Genomic DNA, 27,429 nt, shown 5'->3' on the forward strand with positions numbered 1-27,429 from the left:
CGCCCACAAGTGTTGATGAAAAGAACTGATGACAATATTAGAAGTGTGTATATTAACACAAGCTGAAGGAGATTGTATATGACATTATTGATAGACGTAGGCTGATGTTATTGGTGAACATGAAGTGTTTAAATGTTTTATTGCACCCTTGAAGGGCATACAAAAGGTCATCTCCAAGCTCCAGAAGTATACGGTCTATAGTAAAAGAAGAAATCGTTTTGAGGATTAAGACTCTCTCTTATGATAACTTGTTTAGATCTACAGACAGCATGGTCATACACCAAGGGGGACTTGCATTACATAGCAATGAAACGTGGTAATGAGATCCTGCATATAACATTTTTAAAGTGATAGTTTATTATACTATCAAAGGGTGGAATTGTCGAAGTCGTATAATTGGATGAACGAAAGTATATTGGTTAATATTGTTTTGTTGTGGGATTGCACTCAGTATGCCACGCTACACGTGGCATACTGCGATCGCACGGTAAAATACGCACACACTCGCACTACAACATTTAGTTATTTATATATTTCATATATAAATTGATTCCGATCCACAGTGATTTATGAGCAGATAGTATTTAGTTTATTATTAGTTTATATATTATGAATATATGTACACTTTAGTGTTATTTAAGGTTCAGGTTATAGGAAATGTGTCATGTCTGATATCATTTTATTCCCCTATTCATGAGCAGTTGTCCGGTTCTTTCGCCGTAAAGATCGCATATTGCATACTCTAGTTATTGATGTTAGGGAATAAATAGTCAGAGTGATATCAAACTGTAAAATGCTAATGGACTAGTTGTAACTGGTTTCTGGGCGGGAGAATCATCTGGAATGTTGACCTCAGCCTTTGAGGGGGTTGTTTAAACTAGCCTATGACCTGTTTACCCTGGACCCACCTGAAGTCTGGACCTATAGAAGCAAGCCACGTCATCTACATTGTTCTCTCTGTTTCACTGAATGTATATAATCATAGCTGCGCTCCCACTAGCTTCAGTCATTCTCTGACCACAGTATTCAAGAGTGAACTACTGTTCACTGGTACCCGTGGGAGCGCATTGCGAACGCAGCGGTATGTATGTATCTTTTGGTATTGGCTGTACGGTACTGTATTATATAATAATAATGTATTGAATTGTTAAACTTTGCATCTGCTAAAATAAATTACTTTGTGCTTCGGAAGCACAATACAATCGCCTATGCAATGCTTATTTGAAAACAATAGAATTACTTTAATAATCCCTATAGCCCTATGCCTCATCACAACATTTTGACCCAAGAGATCAAGCAATCAGAGGATATTTTTCCAATCATGGACCACCCTTTCTGATATTTCTCACAGGAAGAATTTCAGTTGTAATTTTTTTTAACAGCAGTGAGTGCTCAAATCCACCGATTACAGAGGACAATGTTACATACTGGCTGTGGTTCTTCCATCTTGGTCACTAGTTTCCCTTTTGCTCCTAAATGCATGCAAGGTCCATGCTTCTAACTTTAATCATGTAATTTAAGTGCTCCAGTTCTGATGTTCCGCTAACACATGTGGCTGTATGTATTTGCTGCATCTTCTTAAAATTATTCTGGTTTCTTATTTTCCTTTGCATCAGTTCATGAGTAATGGTTATTTTTTATGACCGACAAAATTATAGTAAAATAGTTGGCGTGTTTGCGCCGGTTTTTACCTTGTTTATTGATCCCCATTATGCCTTCCCTGACCTGTGCTTGTTCTGTTCTCTGCATCTCAGCCACATGCCTATTACCCTTGCATTGTTCTTTGACTTTGACCTCTTTCCGTTGCCTTCTAGTTAGACACTGCTGAGGGTTGCAACTTGAGGACACTACACGAAGAAGTACAAGTCTTTATGGAAGCCTCTGTGAAAACTAGGGCCCCTTACAATTTGCTCCTTAACAAATCCAACACTAACAGAAGTGAATAGTGTCCAATCACCCTGACAATCATGACAGTCCTCACCTTAAAATCCAGATTTCTCTAGAAATTACTACAGCCAAGAATATATGGTATTTTCCAGGGTGGGGGGGCTGGCAAATTTTAGCCCAGGGGGTAAGACTCCACTCAGCAGTCTATTAGGAACATTTTAAAAGAAAATGCAGGTGGTCCAGCCCAAAGTAGACCACTATGGACCGACCCAAGGGGCAGATGCCCCCCTGACCCCTGGTATTTTCATTTCCAAGTTAGTTATTAAACACTAGAGTTAAGGACATTAAACTGGTGTTAAGGATTTGGAGTAATGATTGTGAATGCCATAGGAAAGAGTCATTTAATTTATTTTAAGGTGCAGCAGAATGACAGAATTCCATTAAAGTGACGTATATTCCTGCATGATAATAAATGTGTCATCTAAACAATTGCCATGCACATATCTAAAAAGTCCTCTATACCTGTATAGTGGCTGCTTCTTACTGTTATTAGTGTTTATGCATTTGTTTCTTACAGTTACAAAGATTATAATCATATGCATATAGGAATTTGTTAAGCTTGGGTCCTACTGTTTTGTACCAAAATAAGAAAAGTGTTGCAAAGTTATTAAGGTAAAAATATTACCTAATTTAAATTATACACGCATTGTGTCTAATGCGCAATATTTTATTTGCTTGTTTACTATAGCTTTTTTTACCAGTCATTTCTTATAGATGTCCCACAATATATCTCCAGCTGTTTTTCCTGGGTTGTAATGTTTCTCTAAAAATCACACAAATGCCAGAAAATGTCTTCTTAAATGGGAAAGAACGTGACTATAAAGTATCCCACTTTGTGAATATGGGCAAGTATTGTCTGTCAGACAGATTAGCCTTGCCAGATAAGCAGGCTGAGCTGGAAGGAACAGGGATATAACAGGATTTCATTTTGCGAGTCCTGTGGGTTTTCTCTTAATAGGTCCATGAAGATTACCACAGGATCACTTACAAGAGCTTTTCCTTCAATTTGCATCTAAATTCCACTGGCATATTTTCTCTGGTCCATAAAACGTAATGATTTTAACACCAGGTTCAGCTGGAAGACGGTTCTAAAAATCTCTAAAAAGTCAAAACAAAAAAAGTTTGTATTAAAATGCACCAAAAATTGGCTATTTTACTGTATTCCTCACATATTGGACATTTGTGCTCACACTCATGCTCAGGTGCATTATATTGCTATGCTACATACACCATATTGCCTTATAGTGAATCCACTCCATATGTTATAATGTAAAGTACTGTAGGTTCTTAAATCAGAGAAAAATGAAACACTACCAACTAAACAAAATGTGTACTGTTGTAACATAGACAAATGGCTGGAGGAATGGCATGCCACACCATTTTAATGAGACATTATTAGAAAGTTATTACATTTTAATATATCACATACCTCTACTTCTGAGATCACTGGCATGTGATTTATTTAGTTTTCATGTTTGCTATGATTCCACATTTAAAACAGTTGGGATATTTTTGGCACTCCCCTAAGCTGATGTTTTCCACTAGTGAAACTTCAGAAACTAATCAAATTCTTCTACTAAATGAGTAATTGTCTTTTGTACTCTTTCCCAGCAACTCTATGCCTTGTGCAGTGTCCTATTATACATTTATAATATTACTTCCTTCCCAATGGAATACGAGGTTCATAGAAAGAACCTTCACAGGTATTTTTGAGAACTATCGTTATATATTTCATCATGTTTTTACATATAACATAAAATTTAATTATGCAGATATTCCTTGCTTTTTTGAGCTTGCATTCTAGATTTTGGAACTAAGGAATAGGCTTTTAGTAAATGGTACCAACTCACAAAACATTTTATTGCAGGATATGTTTCCTCTCAGTGCTTGATCTAATGGTATTCTTTTATATCCATTTTAATGAAGGCTTTATGTCTACTATAAACACTTTTCACTTGACTAAACTGTCACATCTGCTGAAAGGATGTTTTATGTATTCATTATTAATATGCTAAGGCATCACATCACATTGATTTCATTTGCCTTAGATTTTTGTGTTTTTTTTGTCTTTCCATGTTAAGATTACTTTACTTTATTACTTTGTACATGCCATCCTGTTACTTTACTAAATACATTGCTTTATCTGTCTGACTTCTTTCTCTGTTTGCCAGTTTATTATATACAGTTCTTTATTTTCAAGACCCTTAGATATGGCACATAGCTGGTTTCCGGAAATAACTGCAATATTTGCCAAGATCACAACAGAGCTGTAACATATCCATTAGCAATGACAAAATAAACAAATTTGCCCGACAAAGCACAAAAGAAAACTAGCAATATAAAGCTGCATATCTGTTAAATGTTGAAGTATAGCTAATACAAGTCTATAAATGAAAGTCATATGAAGGTAGATAAAATTTGCCAGCATTTGGCCAACAACCCTGTCATATGCGCAGTTTGGATACCCCTGGTTCATGGCACCTGGCACCTCACCTGCTCACCCTCCTAAAAGCCAGAGAAGCACTTAAGGAGACATTAACTACATACTTTGCCACTAACTAACTGAAGGACACCTCTATCTCTGGTGTACACTTAAAGCGGTCTTACGGAGCACAGCTATCCAGACAGGAGCGAGACTCAAACGAGCATCCCTATACTATCAAACAAAGTTTTACGCGGAGGCGAACTTAAGACACGTATAGCACAAATTAAATCTGAACTTCAGAAGCTACTTCTTACCCGTACCAAACAAGCGATGAACAGATTTCGTCAAAAATATTATGTCTCGGGTAATAGGTCAGGTAGAGTGCTTGCTAGGAAACTTAGAGGATAAAGGGCACAAAACCGCATTAAACACTTGGTAGACGATTCTGGGATAGAATATCCAACCCCACAGCTCTTGCCAATGCCTTTGCGGCATAAAACTCCAAACTGTATAATTTGTGTGATTGCTTCAAAACCTCCCAGCCAACCTAGCCTCTGATAGAAGGTTTTTTGAACAAGCTTAACCTCCCCTCTCTGGATCCTGATTTAAAGGAGGCCCTTAGTTCCCCATGGACCCAATCGGAGATCTTGTCAGTAAGGAAATCATTACCCACAGACAAAGCCCTTGGGCCTGATGGGTTCATTAATCTTTTTTACTCCATGTTTCAAGTTGAACTCACCCCTTGCCTAGAGCAATTATATAACGAAGGCACGCGACTGGGATGCATTCCACCAGAGATGCTTGAGTCTCGTATTGTGACAATCCCTAAACCAAGTAAACTTACCCTATGCCAAAATTATAGGCCAATTGCCTTACTTAATTCAGATATAAAAATCTATGCAAAATTAATTGCAAATGGTCTTAGCCCCCTTATCCTAGCTCTAATACACCCAGGTGAACTGGGTTTCGCCATGGGTCGTCAGGCATCTGACAATACACGCAGAGTTATTAATATCCTTGAAGAAGTCCCAAGATCAGCTGTTAATTTTTTCATTAGATGCAGAAAAAGCCTTTGACAGGCTCCACTGGGGTTATATGCGGGAGGTCTTGGTCCGGTTCAGATTTAGCCATGAAAAATTAAACTCAATCATAGCTCTCTATAATGGACCATTAGTATCTGTGTATAGTATTGATACTTTTTGATTACTAACGGTACTAGACAGGGGTGCCCCTTTCGCCCCTCATATTTCTGTTAGCTATAGAACCTTTAGCTGAGAAAATTAGATGTTATCCATTACTCCCTGGTATTTCCCTGGTGGCAACCCCACATAAACTATGTCTATTCGCTTATGATATTTTGCTGTTTATCACTGACCTGGAGACCTCCTTACTGATTCTACATGACTTGCTACTCAATTATGGAAACACTTCATACTATAAATACCTCCAAAACTGATGCCCAACCTATCAATATTTCTGACTCACTTCTTACCCGCTTAAAGGCATCATCTTTGGATTCTTGGAGAACCTTGTCGATATCATATCTAGGGATTCTAATTACCCCACACATTGACTCCCTGATAGAGGCAGATTATGCTCCACTACTGTTACATTTGGCCAATCTAGCGAAGTCAATGCAGAATTTTGCATTTAAAATGACTGTTACCCAAAATTATGTATCTGTTCTGCACACTTACTTTTGTCTTACCCATATTCTATATAGATAAATTGCGACATCTCCTCGCCTCTTACATGTGGAAGAGAAAGCTGCTAGACTATCCCACACAGTTATGACTCGGTCCAAGAGAAAGGGTGGTCTAGCCCTCCCTGACATAGTTAAGTATCAGGAAGCAGCCATACTAGCACAACTTTGTGACTGGTCTCTCTCTCGGCCCTTCACACACATGGGTGGACCTGAAGAGAAATTTAGTTCAGGCCTTTCCACTGGTGGATCTGTTGTGGATCCCTAAACTCTGGCACCCATCAGCATCTGAACTACCTAGGCTCACAAGAGATGCATTGCAATTGTGAGACAAGATTTTGAAGACTAAAGAAACCAACCTATCTATCCCTGCTCTAGCAAAACTCATTCCAGATATCAACCTTAACACATGGTATGCTAAAGGTGTTACCTCTATTAAAACTCTATTTTTGGGCCAGACCATATTATCTTTTTCGCAATCACATGTCTAGTTCCAGATAGTGAACCAGATCTTTTACAAATACTTACAAGTCTGACGCTGGTTAACTTCTCTACGTTCCCAACATTTTACCCTACAACAGCCCTTTCCTTTCCTCTATACTAGATTGACAACAGGGGCAAACAGGGCAGACCTATCTTTCTGGTACACATTCCTTAACTCTGAAAGCGATTTGACGAAACTTTCCTCCCAGTGTGCTTGGGAAAGAGACCTAGATTTGGTACTAGATGAGACTCAATGGGACTTAGTCTTTCAAAACGTCTACCGAATGTCTAAATGCCTGACCCACTCAGAAATGTACTATAAATGTTACGATTCCTAGTAAACTCAGCAAGCAGCCACGGAAGTATAATACAAATGTCTTTATTCCAGCAAAATATATAAGCAAGGGTTCGGTTCAATGAACATGCAGGTTTTCATAAACAGGTATAACTCCCAATATAAACATGAACAGGTGTGGCAGGAAGGTACACAGAAATAACAGGTTCCACAGAATGCCAATGTAGTTTGAATGCAGGGATAAGAATGGTGAGTTACCCAGTTCCAGGATGCAAAAGTCTGTCCAGGAAGCAAACAGAGTCCAGGCAAAGTAACTGACACAAGCAAATAATCAAGGTCCAGAAGTCAGGCCAAAAGGTCAGGGCAACAGGCAAAACAGCGTGGTCCAAGGTACAGGCAAATGATTCGGGGTCTCAGGCAAGCAGGCAAGGTCCAAAGTACAGGCAGGGGTCATACACAGATGTTCAGTCCAGCAGGTATATATCAAATAACACAGGAGCAGGTTAGCAGCAGCCAGGAACAAACAGGATGAACTGCACAGAGCACAGCTTGAGGCAGGTATTTAAAGCAGTGTGACAGGTGCAGTTCTAATTAGGCCTCAGGCAAGAAGATTAACTCCTTCAGGCATGCTGAAGAGTTAAGGAACAGAACAGCAGCACCTCTGGTGGTATAAGGTACTGCTGCTAGATACAAAACACAGGAAGAGTTGTAACAATAAACTGCTTCACAGACTTTATTTAACCCCAGATAGGCGTCACAAGATGTGGCTGGAACAGTCCAAGGCTTGCTGGCAGAATTGTGGAATGACAGGTGACATTTTACACATTTTCTGGAACTGTCCCAAGTCCATGCCTTCTGGTCTGCAGACTATCCACTGATATCCCATGTCATTAAGTTCTCAGTTCCCTTTTCTCCAGAAGTAGCACTTTTACAGCTATATCCACCCCAATTGTCTTCTGGAGATAGATACGTAGTAGGCCACATACCCATTAGCAACTAGATTGCACAAGCACGGAGGACCTCTTCCCTTCCAGCGGCGACTGAAGTAATAACTAAGGAACAATTGAGCTCTGATATGGAAACACTAGGTGTCCCATATACTTCTTCCGCTTCCTCACCCCATATGATGTGGTTTGCCTGGAATGAATATATTTCAAAAAATCCCACACCACAAGACAACCCGAGCACACTAATGTCTTCCTCCCAATAACTTCCATACCCAAGGGCATTTGTTACAAACTTGAATATGGTTACTAAGATACAAAATTGTATGCCAGAAATACATTCTAATGTTTACTTTTCTTTTATACCATGTAAATTAAAAACTTTAATAAAAATCATTGTTGAAAAAAAACATAAAAAAGCAAGACATACAAATGGTTATTCCTTTTGTTGTTGTTGTTGTTGTTATATATACTGTGGAAAGTGCATAACAGAAAACAAGCTTACTCTATTGTGTATTATGCATTTGGGATGGTGCAGAGTAGTTAAATGTTTTATTATTTATTTTATTATATTATCTGTTATTTTGTTACACAGACATTTGTGCAGTGACCTGTTTGCAGCCGGAGCTATCTTTATTCTAGTATTGTGATTTGCTTCTCTCTTCAGTTTGACTATTTTAGCTGTGATTATATAATCTGTGTGCGCACAAAAATAGATATCCTGCCTAGAGCTTTTCAGTATGTATCAGGATTTTACATTTTCTTTACCTTTACCCTAGTGGTAGAAAAGACAGAACCCATTTTTACTATTCTTCAATGGGACAAGTAGACTAAGTTACAGTTCTCTCAATATAACATTGAAGGGGTTAAATTTGTAAGAAACGCACAATTTGAAGATGGAGAACATAAACAATTCTACCTCCCCAGTTTTTCAGTTTGTAATAAGGTTTAATAAAGGCTTTACAAATGGGAATTGTAGATTTTCACACCCTAGGTATGTGTGGTCATCTTAATATGATCTACCCTCACTGTTGTAGTTTATCGTCTCTAATATTCCAAATTGTCCCATGAGGCTCTATCCTCCTCCAGCCACTTTAGAAGGCAAAACCCATAAAACAAAACAGTTCCTTTGTTCCATGTGGTAGGGTGTTTTGTAAAGTGATGTTTCCTTGCATTAGGGATTCTTTTAATGTTCTGGAATGCAGCCCATGTTCTATAACTCAACCTGCTTTGAATAGTTTCCTGATACCAATAACATGCATGTTCTCTTTGTGCAGCCGAAGATATTATTTTAATCAGTCGCAGCTGAAGCTGACATGATTCACATAGAACTGGCTTGCGTTACCAAATTACAATGTAAATATGCAGAAATTAATCAATAAACAAGACCCTTCTTGTACAATGTCGAAAATGGAAGTTTGACATCTTGTTTATTTTTGTCTGTGCTCACAGTTCATTTCTGCAAAGGTCTTTGATTCACTCCTACTAAAGAAAGGAAACAGCTTCCTTAAAATGTCACATGCTGATAACAAGCATAGGGGATAAACATATTATCACTATATACTTTCCCAGCCTTTAACTATTCCCTCTCCCTATTTTTAGGGAGTTTCGAAAGCCGTAGAGAGCCCACATGTTCTGTGAGTTTTTTAGGTTTTTTTGAACAACTCTAATTGAAATGTATAACTTTATTATATATATATATATATATATATATATATATATATATATATATATATCTTACAGGAAGAATGGGCAAAATGTGTAAAAGCAAATATACATTTCTCAGATTTTTAATTAGAGCAAATGTAAATAATAATATGTAAGTCTTTCTGACTATAGGGATGACAAATATCAAATTAGTGTACTTTATGTATGATAGGATGGAGCTATAATGACTAAAATTAAAGGCATATTTATTTTCTTCCAAACAATAATTAATTTAGAAACATTCACTGACAAAAAGAAAACAATATAGTGCCACACTTGTAAATAGTTAAACACAAACTACGATTGTCTAAATATACATCTAATTGTAGTAATAGTGTTTTTAATTGCATCAAGTAATTAATACAAAGTATGAATGGTTTATTATTATTAATACTATTATTGTCACTGACGTTTAAGTTATCAGCAGTGTTTTTAAAGCCAGTTCTCAGGACCCCTAACAGTGCAGGTTTTCCAGGTGACAAGGGAAATGATTATGTCACCTGTGGATCTGTTACAATGTGTCAGTCAGTAATGAGTACACTTGTGCTAAAGCAAGGAGATACGGAAAACATGCACTGTTAGGGGTCCTGAGGACTAGGTTTTAGAAACACTGCTCTACAGTGCTGGACAGTTGGTAATATAGAGTGCAAAAAAAACTGAGGTAGAAAAATAAATGCAGATGTGAAAACAAAGGGGCCGAATCAAGTTAAGGCAATGTGCTACCTGACATCACAGCAAGGTCTTGCTGTGCACATTTTTGAGTATTACAGTACCCCAACATTGCATATTTTCCTGCACACTTCTATGGGCTGTGAGGAAAGATCTGCTATGTTGCATAGCTGCAGAGTGCCCTTGCAAAGATTCCAGAGGCACTCTGCGGCACATTGTTTTTAATCGAATCAGTCCCAAAGAGTGGAAAGGGCCCTTTGCATGTGACAGCTATCAATCTAATGGAAAGGGTAAAGTTGAGACCAGAGGAGAGAATGGACTCCTAATATACATTGGGATAGTAGAGAGAGAGTACCAGTATGAGTGTAGGTAGAACTTCACTCAGCTGGCTGCCGGTCCTACACAAGAGACCCAAAGAAGATCCGGCACTGTCACTTGCCAAAGATTTCTGGTTCCCATCTGGGCCTCCCTCTAAGATAGTGGAACTGCTGTGCCAGACTGTGAGGAGGCTAGACTTGCACCAAAGAACTGAATAAGGTAACTAATATTTATGTTCTTTTAAACGCTTTATTTATTACTTATCAGGAGAATCCATCCATGATTTCCTAAAGGGGCCTATCACTTTTAAGTTTAATAACCCAAAAATAGGACTGATGAACATTCTCTGTTTACACTAGGGGTATAAGATCCAAAGGGGGTTCAATGAATGTGACACAGCTTGCTAAACTGTGGAGAAATCAGGTCCCCGCATTTAAGACTTTCTTTGGCCAATTTTGCAGGGAGTATTGATACTTGACTGATGCTTTCTGAGACCTGAAGAAAAAGCCCATTGGTAATAGAAGTTCCAATAGAACTTCCCCTAAGCATTCAAGTGCTTTACCATGGCTAAATGTCTACACTTCAAGACACTAAAGACCTTGACATCTTCTGAGAGAAACTGGTTCTTCAGATTAATTTGCTGCCAGACTGGCAAAGAGCAGCTACGGCTTTAGATCTACCACCCCTGTCCCAACATGAGCAGCATCAGGTAGTTAAGAAGAACAGGAAAAAATCTCAACAAGCCACAGGCTTCAAGAACTTGAATAAAACTTGAACTGTATGTAATTTGCTGATTTCTTTATCACATAGTGTAATGTATTTACACTGTTCAACCCCCTTAATTTTAAGATCCAATGAAGTATTACCTCTAAAGATATATAAAATAAACACTTAAATGCAATACACCCCTTATTAGATTTTAACAACCATTAATCCCTTTGATTGCCTATGTTTGATACATTACATAGCCAGTAGTGCACTCACAACGCACATGGCTTGGATGTTTCTGTAAGGTGTTAAATTATTAGGGCAATTAGGGTGTTATATTAGGGCAATAGGACCCTCTAACTGCTCTGGTTTCATAAATGTTCACACTGCCACACTTTTCCTTTACTGTTAACCTAAGGGTTAACACTCTTCACCTTAGCATTCAAAAGGTTAACTCATCAAACACTAGCATTCAAAGAGCTGTCACATCAAACTTTGCTACACAAATATACATGCTGGCAAACGCAACCCTCTCTGATAACCAAAGGGTTAACACTTTACACCGTCGATTTTAAAGAGATAGCAAACCCAAGTCAACTTCAAATGGTTAACACAGTCAATCAATACATTTCTTCTTAAAAGCTTAGGAATAGTCCTCTTTTGCAGAGTTTCTTGATGGGAATTAGCATTCTTTTCTTATATGATTAATTTTGTTTGGTCTATCTTTTCAAGTACTTAATGATTAGCTAACCAGGACATTTAATCTCATGTATGTTATACTTTGTAAAACAGGCTGATTCAATGTTGAATTTTAGAACATGTTCTTTACCGGATTTCATGACATTTATTTCTACTTAACCCGTGCTTACGTCCATATTATATGACAGTTGGTTTGATTGACCCTTATTTACATATTTGTATATTTTGAATAATATTTCTCAATAAAAAATGATTGCAAAAAAAAGCTTATGGATATGCTATTTAATTCCTATTAACTTTTAGTTCTAATATAAAAACGTTGCACATAATAAAAACACAATAAATGACTAAATAACAGTTTATAAAATAATAATAATAACAGTTATAAAATAAAAGGGATACAAAAAATAAAATAAAAGGGATAAAAAAATATAGAAAATTAAACATTTACGTAGTATAATCTGGCCAAAAGTGGACTGCTTAACAATTTGCCAGATTCCTCAATATACAGAATACAAGGATAGTTTTACATGGGTTTTGGTTTTTTTTCAATAAATATTTATTATTGAAGCAGGAAATGCAGTACTTTGCAATGAAATGAGTTAAAGACATATTTAAACATTCTAAAGTACATCATTAAAAGAAATGTATCCAATCCTTAAAAATAGTAAGCAATGCAGGTGTCTAATATAGTCCAAAATTCCAGACAAAGCGCATAGGATTACAAAACATGTGAGGAGATATGTGGGGTCCCAGCCCAAGAAGTGAGCCGGTCATCTGGCTGGTGAAAATACAATTGGGGGGGTTTGATAATCACACAATATATAATATTTCCACACAGCATAATTTGGAAGTATTCCAATCCAAACAGGTTAGCAGTTTATCTCAAAATAAAAGGGTTTACAAAGATTTCAAAGGAAGCTCGGCTATCCCTGGAACAACCTTTCACTATACAGGTATTAGGAGAGGTCATAAAAACCTCTCCGCAAGGAAAGAGCCCTGGTCCTGATGGATTTTCCATCTCGTATTATAAAACCTTAAGGATAGATTGACTCCTCCTTCAAGCTTCCTTCAATCATATAATGAGGTCTCTAACAAGTGATTAGAAGCCTTTATCACAGTGCTTCCCAAAACAGGTAAAAACACTTCATAGTGATCCAGCCTATCTCCCTACTAAGCATAGATGTTAAATTATATGTGATGCTCCTTGCTAACCGAATTAAACCCTTTCTACCAGAGTTGATCCATAATGACCAAGTGGGTATTATATAAGAAAACAAGGTACAAGCCCTATTTCTATCAACAGGTGCATAAAATGCTTTTGACAGGTGGCATCGCAATTTATGATGTGGGTGCTGGAGCACAAGGGATTAGATCTTTCTTGTCTGAATAAAATGCTAGAACTATACATTCATCCTACTGTCAGGTTCAGGATTAATGATATGCTTTCATAGTTGATATTATCAACCGAGCTAGACAGGTGTGCCTGTCTCCATTAATATACTGTAGTAGATAAGGTCAAATAGGAATAACTATTCAAAATCAGCAGCATTCAACATAAATATTGTGAACAGAGTCACCAGTGCCCTTTAGAAAGCCTTTCCTTCATGGCATCACACATTTCCATTGTGGCATTTGTGATGTTAATCTTTTCGCTACCAATAAATATTGTCCACTGCGATCGCTGTGGTTCCAAGGCAAAAAGGTTTTATTTGCAAAGTATATTAAAAGGCAAAGTTTGGTAAGCATAAGCATGCACCTGCCAGTACTGACACAAGCTTCTAAGAGAACGCTCTAGGGTCCAAAACGCAAGCTCAACAATTTATACAGTGTACAGTTGTAAAATTAGTTATATCACAGAGATATACAGTTACAGTTGTAAGGTCTTCATTCATAGGTCAAAGGTTCTTGCACTCTCAGGTACTCGATGTGGCATTGGTGAATTCCTCTGGTCATTGTTCTTCAAACTGCCAGGTGTCTTTTCCTCAGGCTCCCGCCTCTAGATTTGTATACACTGGTTTTTATGACACCTGTGTACTGGTTATTTGGTGTATGAAATAGTGATATTATTTCTCATAAAATTGCAAGTAGATTGATACCAAACTCAATGTAATTCAGATGTCAGAAACTTAATTATTTAGCTTTTTCCCCACATTATATTTTACATGAAAAAGATTGTAAAATATATTAAACACACTTAAATATTATGATAAACATTGCATTGCTCACGATTTTCATAGCAACTGATTGTAGTGTACAGGAATTATTAATTTACCTCCGTCATCCAATTATTCGACTTCTATAGGCCACCCTTTGATAGTGCACAAAACTATCACCTAACACTCTCACCCTTGCAAGATTTTATTGCAGGATCTCAGTAGTAGATTTCATTTTTCTGTGATATTTATCCCTCTTAGATCATCGCACTGTCGGTGGATATCAGTTTCATTATCACGGAAAAAGTCATAATTTTAGAAATTACTTTAGAAAATATAAACCTCTGGAGCTCAGAGTTAACCATTTGTATGCCCGACACCCACAAATATAACACATTGTTTGAAAGGATATAAGGCACAATATAATACGCTACAATACACAATTTTCTATTAAAGTTCCTCATACCTAGCATTTCCTTCTGTCAAAGGCAAGTCTCCGCTTGTATAACATTTAAACAATAGCCTAGAGGAACTTTCACAACACCCTCTTATGTCTGTTACATAACCTAATTTATGAAATACTTCAGCCTTTTAAGTTAAGTACACTCTAATAATATTGATGAGTTTTTCATCAACAATTGTGGGGCAGGCTATTATCTGATCACTCTCTTCAGCTTCCCAATACTCAAGTTTCTTTGTGTGTGAAAAACTCAGACTCAACAGAGACCGTTCTACTATGTATTGGCGAAGTCTCACATTTTTTGTGCTGAAAAAACCCCCCCTTGGCTTATACTCGAGTGATGCTCAAGACTCCGAACACCGGTTACCGCGCATGTGCGGGTTGCATCACCAGCACATACGGCAACAGAGCCAGACACGGAGCGCACAGTGCTTACACAGGGGAATACCACCACATCATCGGGATTTACGGCAGCCACACAGTGGTCCCGTGCACATCAGTTTCTCACTGCCTGGATAAACTTTTGGTATTGTCCTACCGACTATGCCGTTGTTATTCACTTGTATGCAGAGACTTTGAGATTGCTTCCTGGTACATCGTTAGAAGCACACACCGGCCAGGAGCGGGATCCCTACCTGGAAGGAGGACCTTTGCATAGACTACCTGGACACACCATCTGGGGAGGGAGGTAAATGCACTACCCAACCTTCCCAGACTCGTGGCCCTTTGTTTTTATTGTGACAATGTTTTAACAGCACCGTTAGATTGGCGGTTGCTATATTGTATTGTGAGGACATATGCAATCAGTAACCAGCCCCATACATACAAACGGATATCACATCCTCTAGAGATGCCTGCTTGTTTTTAAGAGTAAGTCCACGTTTAGTCTACCATTGTTTTATCCAATATTGCATTTTTTACAATCTACTTATTTTTATTTTTCATATTGCTTTTTATTTACACTTTCCTTTGTATCTCTCTATTGCGCTGGGGAATCCATTGTTGTTGTATTCCTAGGGGTTTGAGACCACCTCTTCTTTCTGTTCCTCTGGCTGCCCATTTTCATCCATTACTGTGATTGTTTTTGTCGCATGTACTTTGAAATTTACCAGTAGCTGCTGCATTTCCCACCCTAGGCTTATACTCGAGTCAATAAGTTTTCCCAGTTTTTTTGTGGTAAAATTAGGTGCCTCGGCTTATATTCGGGTCGACTTATACTCGAGTATATACGGTATATCTTCTTTCTACTGGCCTCCCACCCTATAAATCGAGTACCTCAGAAATATATAGTGGATAGAAAACTAGTCCTACATAATTTTGTCTCTGAGGCATGTGAGAACACACCCAGCATTCAGTTTGGTCTAGGACCTTACCCACCAAAGAATGATAATCCTTCTCATGGATGCCCACCCAAGTCTAAAATATTACTGGACTGACATCGCTGAATGCACCTTTCTTTAACTATGGGGTCACAGTACTTACAGACACAATATTCTTCAGACAATAATCCCTCACACTTTCTCCGAGCTCCAAGGTAGCAGAACTTTTTTTTACCCCCGACTTGAATAGTGTAACAATTTGTCCTCCATCTCCACATCCGTGTATCACTTCCTGAACCCGTCTCCATCACCTGATCACCATTGAAAGAATTGACTGTCCTGGAAAAAGAATAAGGATGAGAGAAACACTGGAAAGGGAAAAACAGAAAACCCCCTGTTCCATGATGTGATAACAGTCTTTGCAAAGTCCTTGGCTCAGGTGTTATTAACTGCGATCTTAGGTCTCCCAGCACAGATTCACAAGTATCAATCTCAGCAATTTTGAACCTTCTCCGGTTGTTGACTTTTCATCAGTGGGTGGAATGGGTCCAAGTGTCTCTTTCTGCTACTTTCAGAGATGTGGTGCTGGTCGTCAACGCTTGGTATGGGTCTTCTTACCTGTCTGTCAAACAACTTGAGCGTAAGAAATTACAGTCCATAACATATTCTCCCAGTACAACATTATTAACGTATATCATATAAGGAGACATTGTTTCGAACAGCCTTTGTTGCTGTCTCACTATTTGCTTCTCTTTATAAGATTTTGAACAGGCACTTCATCATCCATAAATTTACACATGATCTGAAGGTAAATACCAGTAAAATGAGTACCCCTACCACTTTCCATAACTCTAGGATTACAATACATGTTCCTGGGTATGAAACAGCAGTATTAGTGGCAGCTAGAAATGTCTTTACCCAGTTATAAAATACATAGTACACACAAATACATACTTGAGATTCCTGCAAGGTGGCAATTGAATGAAGTTGATTTGTTTTACCTGGAAAAAGCCCATCTGTAGGAAGAGTATGTGATGGCTCTATTGGTATTGTCTTTCCAACATTTTTCCTCAATCAAGTAAGACAGGACATTTACCTTCTTACTAGCTTGAGAAGAAAAGTCTGGTGCACACCTGTATGCTGTTACCAGCTTACACATACCTTCTCTACCAAGATGAGTCAGACCATGTGCTGCCGCCTCAGCTAGGCCTGGAAGATACGCTCTGGGAGCGTATCTACCTCATCCATCTCTTCAGAGTTCAGAGGACTCCTAACCACATCCCTTTGCCTTCCAGACCGCCTTTTCCTGTATGAACCACAAATATTGCATTTCTATAAATTTCTGTACACTGAAAGCTTAAAAAAATTAATTTGGTCACATTTGTTTTTACGATTGAGCCTGCTGCTCTCTTAGCAGCCTCATCTGCTCTGTCATTACCAATTGATACAGGGTCCCTGTCATATGTTTGCTTTGTACTTGATAATGACTACTTTCTAAACTAAAGATTATATGACTGTGACAGCCCACTGGGTTGGTCATTCGCCTTCACCAGCAGGGACAGCAGCAGCATGTACCCAAGTACGTCACATTTTTCTGAAGTAGGCTACTCTGTGTAACAGCGGCTTCACTAAGAGGCATACAGCTGACAATCTGTTACAAAAACTAAGGGATGTCATTGCAACATGGCTAATCCTGCTTTGACTCTCCTGATGATATGTAATTTCTGATAATGACAATAATATTGTTCAAGCCTTACAGTGGGGGGGAATTCCATCACATTTCCTGTTTTCTCACACAATCAACTTGGTGTTACAGAACTTTTAAAAAATGACAATGACATGCAGGAGATGCTGTTTGTGTCCCGAAAAATTTAGGGTCATTTTCGGGATTCTGCAACAGCATGTAGGAGAATGCAGCAGCTGCAAGAAGACTAGCATTTGAGGGGAATGTACTTTAGTCCAGCAAAGTAGTCACCTGTGAAGAGAGTGCAGACACAATTAGTTTGAGTCAAGTGATTGCCTTAATAATACATTTTGAGAAGGAGCTACAGAAATTTAACGGATGAAATAAAACAAAGTAAATGTGCTAACTATATTTTAATTGCAGATTAAATACTTAATTTGCTTCGCCAGGATCCAAGAGCTATCAACATCTTGTAATGACGTCTTTTCCTTCAGTTTCTCTGGCAACTGCTTGTTGGAAAAAAAGTAGCTTTCCCAAGACACCCAGTGGTGATGTAGATGAATCCGCACAACATTTTTATATTTGCTCTGCTGTAAAAGAATTGGCCAAAAATCGTGACAGCTCTGCCCTATACGAACTACTAATTCCATTTGGAAGGCCATTATCGACAATCACATCATAGTACACAGACTTCTATGATGGTAAGATGAATTAGTATTGTTTGAGGAACATTAGCACTGAACCCTGCCACCTCTCCTGTTTCTGAGTGAGCTATGGTACAATAAAATGTAACTGCAGATTTACACCAAGACTGTCAGCCCTATTATTTCTATTTCAACAATTACAATTAGCAATGGAGCAATGGAGATCTTCTCTTTGGGTATAACCTATATACCGCAGTAGAATTTGCCTGCAAATTCTACAGAGAAGCCTGCTTGTCTTCCTCTTCATCAATGACTCTTAGCAATTAAGCACTCATTTTTGGGTGTATATTACACCCAAACCTTATTAGTGCAAATTAGGAAAAATACAGTTTAATCCCTGCTAGGCCCTCCACCATCCTTTGCATGTTAATAGTAGAATTGGTGGGAGTTATGGGCAAGGTCACCCATTTTTTGGTAAAATCTTTCAAACCAGCCCAGATGTCAAACTGTTGGGGTCTGCCACAAGCGTCATCCCTGCTTGTGTTTGGAAAGTGCAATTTGGTACCAGAACCTCACGTGCCAGAACTGCTGCCACTGGTGCATCACTTACACAATCAACCGCATCCTCATCAGTACCTTCGTTGCCTACCAAAATCTCCCCCTCATCCTCTTCTAATTCCAAAGTGTCATCCTCACTTGGTGTATCACCGGCTACACTCCGGCTGTTCAGGCACACATCAGCAGAAATGCCGAAAGGGCCCTTCTTTATGGGTACACTATCAGAATGGTCACTATTACACATAGCACTCGTGGATGGACTCTCCACATGGATTGGTGTCATTTCTGATTGTGATACATTTTCCTATAATGCCTTACTGTTTTCTTGCAGCTCGGCTTTCACACGTAACAGTACTTGTGCACCACTTTTGGACTCTGAATTACTTGGTCTTGCTTGCTCACGAGTTACCTTACAAGAAGAAGGCTCATTAACATTTTTAGATCTGGCAGTAATAGAGAAAGGTGAAGGCCTCCTTCTTATTTTTTTGCCACTGAATGTGTAGAATGGCATGTTGTCAATTTTTTCTCGCCAGTTAACTTTTCATGAGTTACAGCTCTTTTTCTCTTCAACACGGTTACATTTTTTTCCCTGACTTCAAAAGACTATGTACTTTCATATAGGCTTTACCAAATGACGTACAGGCAAGACTACCAGCAGGACTGGAGCCAGCAAACGTTTGTTGATCCTGCTCTTATGTGGACTGCTGTGAATCGATTTTAATGAGACCCAAAGCACTTGTTGTGCAAAATATTAAATATATAGTGTTGCTAGATAATACTTTCAGCACCAGAAAAAGTGTTTTTTCACACTGGGGAATATGGGAGACCCCAAGGCACTTGTAGTGCAAAATCCAAACGTTATACTGCTGGTATATGTTAGGAACTCCTCCAGCTGGTACAACAAAATCCGGAGTCTACTCCGAAAGCCTGGTGTTCACTGGAGCCCCTAGTGGTGGGGACAGACTTGGCCGCAGGCTAACAGAGGGTCGAGAGTTGTGTACCGGCTAAGGAGAAACCAGGGATGATGGCGGACAGCAGCGTGGGGCTGAGGCAGGGTTGATGCCGGCAGCAGACACCGTCTCCACAGAGCAAACCAAGGTCAGAGGTCACAGGCACAGGTTCGGAATCCAGGGACAGGCGAAATATTAGGGGCACTAGCAGAGAAGCAAATACGGGTTCAGGCAATTGGTCAGGGTCAGAAGCACAGGTTCAAAGTCCAGGAACAAGCAAGGGTCATACACGGGAGATCTATCTTAGGTTAAACACCAAGCACAGAGATAAGGTAGCAGGTAGCAGAACTGTAAACAGGACGCTATAACCGGCAGTGAGGCTCAGTCCTCACTGCCTTAAATAGTCCAAGTAGCCAATCGGGAAAGAGCCCTTACAAGTATTCAGAGGAGTGGCCAAATAGATAGATTGCTGGTGGCCAATAGTAAGGCAGTGTTCAGCTGCATAACAAATAATCCACCCACTGCCTTCTAAACACCTAGATAGGCATGATTGGCTATCACCTAACTAGCCCTGCGCGTGCGCGCGCCTATTGGCCAGCTGGCTGAGCGTGCAACAGGGAGCCTGGAGCGTCCCGGTTGTTGTCCAGGCAACGGGGACGCGGAAACCGGAAGTGACGTCCCGGTCGTCATAACGACGGCCGGGACACCAGCAGGGGACTTTAGAGAGTCACGGCGGCCGCGGGCACCGCCGCGACTGCAAACAGTATATTTCTATTTTTGCAGGCAGAAAATAATTTCTGGAGGAGGGAATATGACACTCCAAGCAGTTGGTAATGTTTGCAAAAATGCCTCCTCTATCCTCTTCTATTCTTGCTATAACAATGCTAGAAGAATTGCTAGAATAATTGCTCTCTCCCTGCTCTAATGCTGCCTGCGACCTAACCCTTCTCTCTCCCTCTCTCAAATGGCGCTGGTTTGCTGTGGAGGTGGCTATTTATGGATTTCAAACATCGCGAGAACCGAGATTTTCGAGATCCGACGATGTCACAATGAAGTTTTTTCTCAATTTCGAATCCAAATTGGCACCAGAGTACCGAGCTTGCTCGGCTTAGTACTCGGATACCGGAAGTTTGGGCGGGTTCAGTTCTCAGTGAACCGAGCCCGCCCATCTCTAATTTCTAGGGACATTTTGCATATTTTGCTGAGGAGACATGCCTAGTTTGGGCAGAATTTAGGAGGGCAGATATGACAGGTTGGGTATAAACAGTTGAATCATATCCAAGTACTACATCATCGCTTTAACTTACAAGAAGAGCAGTTGCTGCTACACTTCTTAAACACGTAGCAAAAAATCTCACAACAGTGCCCAATTGTGCACTGTAGTATGCTACCAGTTTGCTAGCGTCACCAGATTTCTGCGTGTACTGCATACTAAATTAGAACAAACCCATTTCTCAGTTGGAAAGATTGCAAATAGTCATGCAAGGCCTGTGCCAAAAAACTGAGGCTGTCTATAAACCCTTGGGACAGTGTCTATGTATTTTGTACCTCTTTATAGAAGACAGAAAAGAGGTACAATCAGAAATGAAAAGAAAAACAGCAAGGAATAGAGAAATGATTTGCAGAAAAAGAGATTTAAATCAAGATGACAGCTGGATTGAGTATTATGGGGAATTGGCTCTCAACTATTTTATTAATTCCCCTTAAATCTTAAACTAATCTATACCATCCCCCATTCCTTTTCATTCTAATAGGGAGTTACGTTACCCATCAAATCCAGTTTCCTGTCCATCTTTAGTTTATAAGGAACCCGGTATCTCTGATAACAATATTTCTACCACTTGTGATGGACTTATATCTATATCAGTGGAGTGCAAAATTGCAAAATTACCCCCACAGTTTTATATATATATATATATATATATATATATATATTAACTGTATATATATATATAAACTTAATATATATTAGCCACACATATATCTAGTATATAAATGTCTAGTGGCGTGTGTTAGTCTGTCTGTCTGTGTGTGTGTGGAAAAAAATAAAACCAAGCTGCAGCGCCATCTGCTGGGCGGAGTTATACACTGACCTACTAAATTCTTAGTGTGTGTGTAAAACAAAATTCAGAAAGGGCTGAAATTTGGTATACTAAGATGTTTTTAATTTGTTAATTTAATTTGTTAATTGTTGAAAGTGTTTATAAAGATTTAAAAAATATATATATATATTTCTTGAAGGAGAAGTGACAGTTGGGAGTGGTTGGTGGTTGCCGGGGGTGACAGTGGGGAGTGGTTGGTGGTTGAGGCCTGGGCTATGGCCCAAATGCATGACAAGAACCTTTTTAACACCTTAAGTAGCTTGATTTGACTAGAATGCATGAGTATCATGCACGGGTTAACATGTGTATATATATATATATATATATATATAGATAGATAGATAGATAGATAGATATGATATATATGTGGCCATCCTTGTATCTAAGGAAAAACAGTTTAAGTAATATCAGATTAAAAAAAGAAACGACAAACCTACATTTTTTTTTCTGTTCCGATTGTTGATTAATTTAACTGTCTCTAGATTGCAGGTGTGACCTGAACTTCAAAGATTAGTAAGCGCACTCATGACATTTGTTGCCACTGAATGAGTACGCCCCTGATATTGGCTTCTCTCAAACCTATTATCACTCCTCTGCCAGTTGTCCTGTCTCTTGCTATCGCCACAATAATTGAAAGACTTCTAATCCTGTCTGTAATTTCTAGAAAAATGTCCTCCTTTCCCACAGTTATAACATTTTATGGCATTCATCTGTTCCTGCTGTGACAAACGCTGTTCCTGCAGAGCCAGGATACTTACAGCTATTAACTTCTCACTCTGCATTTCTTTTTTTCTATTAATATTTTTATCATGGCTAATAACAGATTCCCAAAGGGCGTCCACTGTTATACCCCTCCAATTTGGAATGGCTGTCTGCACTCTAGTTTTTAAGTTTTCTTTAAAACCGTCCATCAAAACCAGCACGGCTACCTCTCTATGGTGAACATTGTCTTAGATGTCTTAAACTCCAGTATATGTAGCTATGTATAACATTGTCTGTGCAAAGTAATCTGCAGCACTTTCACTATCCTTTTGTTTGATGATAAATATTTTATGCCAATTAATTACCACTAGAAAATATACACTGAGTTGGACATTTATATTCTTTATATTTGTCTGATTGTCTTCATCAGTTAAAGAATTGTCCTCCTCACATTGACAATTTGTATGAAATTGGTAATATCAGTATTAGGAGGGAGACAAACACTCAAAACTATCCGCCATTCTTTATTTGTTGGTTTGTGTGTATTCCCCAGATCCTTAATACATTTTTGACATTTATCTAAATCTTTTCTAGTATCGGGGACATCTGTGATAATAGATTGCAGTTCAGATCTACTCCAGAGACAATGCATGGCTACATTCCTAACTGGGACCACCCCATCCTTATCTGCTTTCACATTAGGAACAACTATTGTTCTAACTAGGTGTAATTCAACAATTTCACTAACCCCTGATCAATAGCTGGAACTATTGTCTCTGCACAATGAAAACTTTTATACTTGTATGTGAGTGGGTCTTACTGGGGTTTATAGTAGTTAATTGTGAAGTATGAGCCACTGCAGAAAATAAAGTAGGCTCATCTTCATCCACTTCAATAACACATTTGTTTCTTTTCTAAAACAGGGTATAGTTTACAGGGCTCACTATCTTCCCTGGCTGCTTTTTGGTTGCTATCCAGATAAGGTGCGGGTGGCGCTGTTGCTTGTTCAGAATTTAAACAATTGTCTTTATTCGCCCACCATTTCTTACACCAAACTTTGCCTTTACTCTGTCACAAATTTAAACATGTGATATGTTTAAGCCTGAATTTTCTTGAGCTTAGCATACAAATCTGATCTTTAACTGTATACAAAACAGTAGGAAATTTTCTCACATACTCCGCAGTTTTTTTTGTCCACTTCTCACAATACACAGTTGCTCTAAGACTATATTTCCTGCTCATAATGTATATTGCAGACTCCTTAGGTCCTATCATAAACTTATGCTCTGCTGTTGCCCCATATCGTGCCTAGCCGGCTCCCATGATCTGTGATCCTTCAGACTCTTGGGTAGGTTAAAAAATGGCAATTATTAACCAATACAGGTCTCACACAATTTGCACGTCCATGGGGGTCGTTAATGTTACTAAAGCGACATTTCCTCACTCTTTTCATTAGGATCGCTTTCGCCTAATGAGGAACCACTTCCCGACGGTAAATCTTTTTTTCCGTCAATGTATCCATTCCCGCTTAGAAAATATTGTTCTTTCGGCTAAACTATACTAGAGGAGGCCCTTGAACCCTGCTGTAGATGGTTAAATGTATCGTTCTATGAGTTCAAGGGCTCTGCGCAAGACGTGTTAATTCTATATGTGCATCAGAGATCTTGTAAATATTATTGATCTTTAATTTTAAGACCCCGTGTAAGTTGACCAAAGGTTGGGTCCAATTGTGTGCAAAGCTCATTGTGTTTATCACTTTGATAAGAAGGAAGAGCCTTGTGATTTGGGAGATGACTGATCATTAGTATTTTTTCATTGCTGATGAAAACCAGATCAGCATGCAAAAAGTTGCCTAGACTAGCGACAAGATAACAGACATTTGTTTACCGGTCTGGGAAGGTCACTTTGGCTAAGAATTAGTTTATTGTTTTCCATAGTTTTTGAACGCAGGTAATCACTATAAGTGATGTCTCTTTAAAATACTCCAATGTTTTGGGCTTTTTTTGTATACTTTCTCTCTCCCATTCGAATGTTATTTAAATTGCAAGTACAGATGCTAACCGGTTTGTAATCCCCTGGATTCTCCTCCACCAAGTGTCCCCCTTTTTTGTTACGCTACCACCCCCCACACTTCCCAAGTACACAGGATGTACTAGTTCTATTGTTCAGAAGTCATGTCTTGCCAGTCAAACTGTCTTCTTCCCTTAGACTTGCCCCTTAAGTCCCCCCTAACTCACTATCCCTTCTCTTCAACTCTCCAATCTCAACCTGGTGTCCTACTCCACTAACTGTACTAACTCAACCGACCTTGGTCAGACTATCACTGCTATCAACCATGACTTTCTCGATTGTGATCATTAATGTTAATGGTCTTAACACTCCGCAGAAGCGCACAATATTAATTCAATACCTTAAACGGCACTCTCCGCAAGTTGTAATGCTCCAAGAAACGCACTTTAAGCACACACACCCAAAATTGCAATGTAGACAATATGTGCATGTATTTTATTTGACCTCTTTGCAGAAGGTCAAAGGCACAGCTATCCTTCTTCACCACACTCTCCCGATGACAGTCAAGACAATTCATGAGGATCCCCAAGGTCGATTTATTATTCTAGCAGGCTTACTTTCACATGCCCCTATTACTTTACCCATTGTATACACACCTAATACCTCTCAAAGAACTTTTTTCTCTCACTTTTTTGCCAGACTCTCACAATCTAAGGTAGGAAAAATAATATTAGGAGGGGATTTCAATACCGTTTTAAACCTAGGGTTAGATCGTTCACAACCTATATTGCGTAGCAATAGTGCTATTCGTGAAAGCTCGAATTTGCAATCATTGCTTACGCATGCTAATCTCTATGACTCGTGGAGAGTGCTATACTTTAATGACAGAGCTTATACGCATTACTCAGTGCCACATGGCACATACTCTAGACTATATATGATCTTTGTAGACGCTTGCATGACACGGAGCCTGGAATTGGCCAGCATCATTCCAGTTCCCTGGTCTGACCACTCAGTTATGTTTTCATGGCTTGATATCTTGCCACAATTTATGCCACGATACCGGTGGAGATTAAACGACCATTTGTTTCTAAAGAAAGAGAATCTTAGTATGATCAAACAAGCTCTAAGCGACTTTCAAGCAGACAATAGTCCAGAAGAAACCACTCCTACTGTTAGATGGGAAGCCCATAAGGCAACTATTAGGGGCAGTATGATCAGCCTTGCCTTATGATAAAAAGATAAACAAACAGATCTTAGCCAACTTAGAGTCTCAAATACAGGCTCTTACTATCCAGCATCAGAGATATCCCACACGCACAACCTATCTTAAACTTCTAGCCCTGAATGGACAGCTAGGTAAAATACTTGCTACCAAAGCGACTAAAACACTTCAATGGCTTCAACAGCGTTTTTAGGAGAAAGTAGACAAGGCTGACACGCTGTTAGCGCGTAGGCTCCAGAATAAACTTTCACGCAATCGTGTTGTGGCCATTAGAGATCAGACACAGCAACTCATATATGACCCCCAAGCTATAGCAAACAGATTCTGTACTTATTACAATTCACTCTATAACCTTCCCTCGCCACCAGATTCCCCAGACATTTTCAATAAACGAATACGTGACTACCTTCTAACATGTTCTCTCCCACGTCTCTCAAATGCGCAGCTGTCACTACTTAACGCAGTCATTACGATGAAAGAGATAAAAGAGGCTATCAAGTCTCTTAGAAACTCGGCCACACCCGGACCAGATGGCCTTACTGCATCGTATTTTAAAAAATTAGCACCCGGTCTAGCACCAATGCTTCTTTCGCTTTTCAGGGCAATACTAGATGGTGAAAGCTTCGAGAGGGATACCACCAGAGCAGATGTCATTGTTATTGCTAAGCAGGGTCGTGAGCCTAGTTTATGTGAGAGCTACAGACCCATCTCTCTACTGAATGTAGATATTAAACTATTTGCTAAACTGCTTGCAAACAGACTAGCTCAAGTGATTCCTGCCTTGGTCCATCCTGACCAAGTGGGATTTATCCCCGCTCGGCAAGGATCAGACAATACAAAACGAGCAATTAATCTAATTGACGCACCCCTGCTCTGGTGGTCTCCTTCAACGCAGAAAAGGCCTTTGATAGGGTCTCACGGCCCTTCATGAGAACCACTCTGGAGGGGATGGTCTTTGAGGGTCAATTCATGTCTGGACTAGCTTCTTTGTACTTCAATCCCTCTGCTACTGTATGGGCTAATGGAGCCGCGTCCCCGGCACTTCAAATCACTAACGGATGTCCGCTCTCCCCTCTGTTGTTCGCCCTTACGATGGAACCTTTGACTCGAATTTGAACTAATCTAACAATCACAGGAATTCAGGCGGGCAAGACTGATTATAAGATCTTTTTATATGCGGATGACATCTAACTGACAGTCACTAATCCCCTTACTTCACTCCCTTCCATTCAGAGCGAACTTAATGAATATGGTGAGTTGTCTAACTTTAAAATTAATATGGACAAATCTGAAATCCTTCCTCTTAACTTAACGCCCCACCTCCTGGACTCTTTGAAACAGCAAACAAATTTTATATGGCAATCAAAGAAGCTTAAATATTTGGGACTCTACTTGACAAGTCAATACAGTCAACTATATGCCGCTAATTTTCCTCGGCTCTTGAATGCACTTAAACAAGATTTTGAGAAATGTGATAAACTATACATCTCCTGGATAGGTCGCATGACAGCGGTAAAAATTAATTTAGTCCAACAAATTCTTTATCTTTTTCAGACGCTACCTGTTCGGGTTCCCTCATTGGCACTTAAAACCCTCCAGAAACAAATTGCGCATTTTATATGGTCAGATAAACGACCACGGGTCCAAGCTCGCACGCTTCATCGTCGGATCTCAGAGGGAGGACTGGGTCTTCCAAATAGCTCTAAGTATTACATTGCAAAG

This window comes from Mixophyes fleayi, chromosome 1 (assembly GCF_038048845.1).
Source record: "Mixophyes fleayi isolate aMixFle1 chromosome 1, aMixFle1.hap1, whole genome shotgun sequence".
In the NCBI taxonomy this organism is placed as follows: Eukaryota; Metazoa; Chordata; class Amphibia; order Anura; family Limnodynastidae; genus Mixophyes; species Mixophyes fleayi.